Below are 6280 nucleotides of genomic sequence, written 5' to 3'. Positions count from 1 at the left end.
GCTGCGGGAAGTGGCTTTTCCAGGCTTCTGGAGCTGCTGGTGATAGCAGCCAGGCAGGAGAGAGCCATGTCCCAGTGCATTCCTGGAGCAGCTCTGCCCTGGCTGGGCTGGGCAGTGGGGTGGCACTTGTCACCTGGCCTGTCACCACCCTGTGAGGCTGGGGCGGTGCTGCTGAGCTGGAGCTGCTGGGCAGGGACACCTTGGGCAGGACCCCTGGCTGGGAGTGAGGAAGGGTTTGCACAGCAGGAAGTCTGTGTTGTGTCCCAGTTTGGAGGGTGATGTCTGCTGTGGAGAAAAGGGGGTCTGGGTGCCCTGCTCCCACCACCAGCCCCAGGGTGATGCACAGCTCTGCAGGAGGGAGGGAGAGACCCTCAAACCTTGGGGCTGGGGTAAGTCAGGCCCTTTTCTAGGAAAGCATCCCTCAGGATGGGGGTTTCAGCCTGCCCTGGGGCCAAGTCCCTTGTGCTGCTGGTGTGGAGCAGCCCAGCTCAGCAGGGTCTGTGCAGCACTGGCTTTCCACGGGGAAACACAGCGAGAACTCGCATTCCTCGTTATCTAATCTGCTGCCTTTTCCCTCCTCCTTGTTTACTGTGGCTGGGTTTCCTCAATTAATTGACAGCTGCAGGCTGGGCCATGACGTCAACCTGCAGCAGTGAAGCCCCAGACCCAGGATGGCACTGGAGCCCCTCGTGGCTCTCTGAGCCCAGCAGGGCAGTGAACCCTCTGGAAGGTGGCAGTGAAGGTGCCTGAGGACTGACACTGCTGTGTTGTCCCCAGTGAGGCCACAGGAACATCCCAGCCATGCTCAAGGGACACTTGAACCCATCCTGCCCTGCCTTGGCCCCAGTATCCCTGTGCTGCACTAACTGGGGTTGTTGGTGGCCAGAGCAGAGCTTGGCTGGATTCTGCAGGGGGTTGGGCAGTCGTGATCACTGCGGCCACTGCCTTTCCAGCCATCTGGGCAAGTGCCCCTCACTTCACCCACCCAGGAGAAGGGGCCTGGGCAGCCCTGGGCTCATCCTCGCTCCCCATCGCAGGACTCAAAGCTCTCCCTGGTGGGTGGTGAAGGTGTAATGTCATCTCCTTCCTGAGCCCCCTGCCTGCTATCCCAATCCTCCCAGGCTTGGCAGGACATGGCAGCAGCCCCAAAGCACCTGTGCCTGATGCCATGGTCTGCAGGGGGATGGGGACAGGAGGACAAGCTCCTAAACTACAGCTTTGGAGCATCCTGGTTTGTCCATCCTGGCAAGGAGGCAGGGCTCGGTGGTGTGCAGGTGCCTCCCTGAGCAGAGGACCCTCCTGGGGAGGAGCTCGGCTGCTCTGCCTTGCCTGCGGGGACCAGGCTGGGAGGAAGCAGCTGACGGTGCCTGAGAAGCAGGTTTGTCAGAATTTTAAAGGGATCTAAATCAATAGCGATAAGGAAACAATTATTTAAAGAGCAAACAAATGGAAACTGCTAAATGTACCTTTTTTTATCCCTTTTTTTTTTTTTCTTGTGGGTGAAGGGTGCAGGGCTTGCAGGGCTGGTGCTGCTGAGTGCCAGGAGGGGTCCCTGCCCGGGCTGGGGCAGGGCTGAGCTGGAGTGGAGTGGAGTGCAGCGCCTGCCCCAGGGTGGGCAGTGAGGGGCAGCACTGCTTGCTCAGCCCAGCCCAGCCCCAGCCAGCCTGGAAACGAGCCTCACAGGACAAAGTGTTGTTTCATCCCACCAGGAAAAGGGTTTTATGGGTCATCTGGAAATGCTAATCCTCAGGTGAGCCTGTTCATGACGTTGGTGAGCCCGGTGACAGTGTCACAGCGCGTGCTGGGGCAGTGTCAGCAGGGACAGGAGCAGTCCCAGGGTGGCTGCAGGGACACTGCCATGTGGTGCCTGCTCCTGCTGGCTGCAGTTCCAAGGGAAAGGAGCTGGGACTGGCTGCTGAGGCCAGGCAATCCCTGCAGAGCAAGGATGTGTTTGCTGCACCTCCTACACGGGAGCCTGAGATCGTGCTCGGGTTTGTGGCAGGGCCAGGCTGCACCTGGAGCCCATCCCCGCTCCATGGGGAGCCATCCTCCCACCCTTCCTGGCACTGGGGTGCTGGTAGAGGATTCCTGTTCCCCCAACCAGGCTTGTGGCTGTCACCACCAGGGCTTTGTCTCAAAGGGCAACTTATTCCCATCCTTCCCCCCCATGGCGTTTTCATCGGCTTTTGGTTGAGGATTAGGCACGTGTTGACAGAACAAACATTTTGCTGCCCTCAAAATCCACGGCTGAGGAGAGAAGTGATGTCCTTGCTCTGCCAGTGCCTGAGCCAGCTCCAGGATAGGGAAAGCCAGGATGGGGAGAACTGGGATGGGAAGAGCTGGGCTTGGGGCTGGGACAGCCCTTCAAGGGGAATGCAGGACTCTTTTGGGTCACGTCCCACAGCAGGGCCAGAGCTCTGGCTCTCTGCTCCCTTGCAGAGATTGATGACTGTGCTTTAATAACCTGCCCTGCAAAACCAGGGATGCCACAAGGGATGCTGCCTGTCTCCAGTGGGGCTTTGGCAGGTGCTGGGGGCCAGGTCTGTGGGGAGATCTGTGTCCCCCGTGCCTGACTCCTGGTGTCTGTCACAGCTCCCTCCTCCCCAGACCAGGCTCCAGGAACGGTGGCTCCTCACTGTGTCTGGGTGACTGAGGAGACCAGGGTGCCCATGAGCTGCCCCCAGGGTCATATGTTTGTCAGGGAAAATTCCTCCAAGCTCTGAGGCCAGCCCAGAGCCTGCGCACTGGGGGAAGGCAGAACACGTGGGACCTCATTTGGGGTCCTGCCCCCCTCCCACACTATTTTTTCCCTATGTGAGCCCCCAGGACAAGGTGCCTGAGCTGGGCGATGCTCACGGGAGTGACACGTTTCCTTCGGAGCCGGGTGAGTCACAGCTGAGTCACGGCTGGCTCTGCTGAGCAGCTCTGTGTCCCCGGCCCAGGGGACCCACAGCTCCACGGAATGCTGCAGGATGTGAAGCTGCCTCATCCCTTGTGGGGTCCCTGCCCTCTGTGCAGGGGGGCACAGGGGAGCCCTCCCCTCTTCGCTCCCCTGGGGCTGTGAATCTGGCTCAGCAGGTCAGGAGCACTCGGAGGGGAGTGACTCTGATCACCCTGCAGTCCTTTGCCTTCCAGCCCCACCAGCTCTTACGTTGAGCTGAGACTGGGCTGAGTGTGGGTTTTGTGGTTGCTTTTAGGGTCTTCCCTCTGGGGCAGAACCTTCTGCAGGCTCTCCTGGGCTGGACAGCACAGGAACCAGGGGTAAACCATTGCCAAGAGCCCGCCCTGCTCCTGGGGCACCGCGTGCTGCCCCAGCGTTCTGTGTCCTCGGGGTGCTGGAGCTGCCTGTGCCGCCTGCACCCCCCTGGGCTGCCTCCCTGCCCGGCGGCTCCCACGCTCCCCGGGCTGGCACTCCGTGGGGCCGTTATGCCCGAGGATTGTTTTGCATGTGGGGAGAACCAGCGGCAGCAGAAGAATGAATTTGCATTTCCCAATGGCACCCAGTGTGGGAACCGAAGCCGCGGAGGGTTTCGCTGCCGCTCGGCCCCGCGCGGGGCTGTGTGAAAAGACAACATCCCGTCTGCTGGCACCGGGCCCGGCCCGTCTCACCTGGCTGCCCGTGTGTGCCTGGGAACGGCCCCGGGCCCGCAGCACAGCCAGGCCGTGCTGGCCCTGCTGCCCCACTCCTGCTGTGCCCGTGGGATGAGGGCTGATGGGGAGGAGATGGGAGTGCCGTGCCTGTGGGGCTTATTTTGGGGGATTCTCTCATTCTGGGTATGATCTGGGGTTCATGTGCTGGTGCAGCAGCTGCGTGAAGAACCCAGTGCAGGATCCTTCCCTGCACAAGGGGTTTCCCTCCTCTGCACCCCAAATCTCTGGTGACAGTGACAGTGTGGGGGGAGCTGTGACCTTTCCTCACCCTGCAGCGAGTGGGACGCACCCAGCCCGCCCTGAGCCCTCTCTTCCTGGCACTGCCATGCGACCCACAGCCATTTCCAGGCTTTTAATCCCAAGAGACAAAAGCAAGAGTTTAACGCAACTGGAGGAAGAAAAGAGCAGGGCTTTGGGCAGGGAACAGCAAACACGGTGGTGGATCTGCTGCTCCTGCGACCTCCCCTGCGTCACCTGGGGTTTGCACTGGCACTGCTCGGCCCAGCTGGGAGCTCAGCCCGTGGGGTGGCCAGGGTGGAGAGCTGGCTGGACTGAGCGCCATGCTGCCATCATCCTGGACCCCAGCAGGGCTGTAGTGCAGCAGTGGGGACCCAGTGCCAGAGCAGGGAGCTCTGTCCCCTCTGACAGGGTGAGCCATGGGCGGGGGCCGCAGCAATAACGCGGCTGTTTGCCCCGGGCACACACAGGGCCCTGTAAATGGGGTTTATGGCAGCAGCTGGGAGATGGGGGAGCCGGTGGGGTAATAAAGAGGAGCGGCCCTGCTTGCCCTGGGGCTGCCCGGGAAGTGGGAATGTCTGACCGGGGTGAGGAGGGGTCTGAGGGGATGCAGGTGGTCTTGGCTCTGGAGCAGTCCCAGCAGTTTGGGGGCTCTGGAGCAGTCCCAGCAGTTTGGGGGCTCTGGACACGCTCCTTGGTAGATCTGCATGGGGTCACTGCACAATAAAAAGTCCCTCTGTGCACACCTGTGGGTTTCTGCACTTGCACTCCCTGCCCTTGGGGTAACTTTGGGCTCTGCTGCAGAGCACTTGTCACCTCCCAGGTCCCTTCCAAGGGGTGTAGGGGGGTGCATTAAAGGTACTTTGACCATTTCAACCATTTCCAGTCTCTTTGGGCTGCAGAAAAGCCTGAGCATGCCCATCCTGCAGCCTGAGAGTGAGGATTCACCCTGATTCAGCACTGCCCGGAGGCACAGACATGGGCTGCAGGATGAGGCCTCAGAGGGACCCTGGCTCTCCACAGGGACAACCACTGTCCCCAAATGCTGTGTGGGAACTGGAGCAGAGGAAGTCCCACCACTGCAGGGGACCAGGAAGCACAACTGCGTGTGGGGACAGGTTGGGCTCCGTGGTCTCTGTGGTTTGTGCAGTGACATCAAGGGCCTTCAATAGTTTTATTATATGTGACATGGCTGCTTATCTATTATTCTTGTGATGGAGCCAGAGATTAGTTGTGAGCAGGTGGGCAGAGATTCTTCCAGGCTGATTCATGAGTATTTTCTCCATCTCTCCTCTCTGGCCGCATTCCCAAGTATTGAAGTTCCAGCCGTGGCAGAAGGCACCGGAATCGGAGCCGATGGGTTGACGGGGAGGACAAGGAAAAGGCACTGAAAACTGCACACACGGGGCAGAAAAACCAGACTTCATTTCCCTCTTTTGCTGTTCCTCAGGTGTTGCAATCTCTCCTTTTCCCGGTGTGCATGTGCGAGCAGAGCTGCGATTGCGAAAGGCGCGGGGAGAGCCCGGCCCGAGCTGGTGACACCGGGCGGCTGCAGCCACAGAACCTGCTGGGAGGGGAGCAGAGGTGTCATTTGGGGGCCTCTTCCCTGGTTTTGCAGTGCTGTGCTGCAGAGCTCTCCCTGAGCCCAGAAAAGCAAATGTTTTCCCCTTTAATCTCTTACTCTTATCAAGATCCCGGTGCTGCTGATAAGAGGAGCAGGGAAAGCTCTTTCAGACTGAGGTGTGAGTCGGGCAACAGGCTCCCAGACAGCCCAGGATGACCCAGGTCTGGGATGCTCTGGAGCAGGGGCCAGGGAGTGCTGGTACATCCCCTCTGCCTGGTGATGTCTTGCCCAGTGTCCCCAGTTGTGCTTTCCTCCACCTTGCTCCTGACTCCCTCGAGTGCTCTGGTTTGGTGTTTGCTCTGCTGAGAAGTTGTAAAGAAACCCAATAAATGAGGGTGACCTGGAGGTGGTGTCACAGCAAATCCCGCTCTCAGAGCCCATGCAAGCCATAACCTGCTCCCTAAATGTGCCCCTCAGGCAGCCTGGCCGTGGGGCAGCAGCACAGAGCAGCCACAGGGAGGGTGGGATGGGTGCTGTGGCTTCCCAGCATGGCTTGTATGAGCCTGGTGAAGAGTTCTCAAGTGATCTCACTCTGCATCCTCAGTCTCCCTGGTTGAGACAGCTGCACTTCCATGCTCTGGGGAAAGTATCCATGCTTGGAGAGTATCTGTGTGGCCCTGGGGCTTTGCTGGGATGCTCCTGCCCCAGGTGCCCTCGGGAGATGGTGGGGTGGGACACAGGAGCAGGTTTGGGTGCCCGTGGGGCCTTGCCCAAAGCAGAGGATGCTCTGAATGGGATGAGGGGCTCTGCTATGGCTGCCAAGAGTCA

Source organism: Empidonax traillii, unplaced genomic scaffold, assembly GCF_003031625.1.
Source record: "Empidonax traillii isolate 1590-97213 ecotype Southwest subspecies unplaced genomic scaffold, ASM303162v1 scaffold516:size646513, whole genome shotgun sequence".
Classification (NCBI taxonomy): domain Eukaryota; kingdom Metazoa; phylum Chordata; class Aves; order Passeriformes; family Tyrannidae; genus Empidonax; species Empidonax traillii.
The sequence above is the reverse complement of the archived record's forward strand: the minus strand, read 5'-3'. Positions refer to the sequence as shown.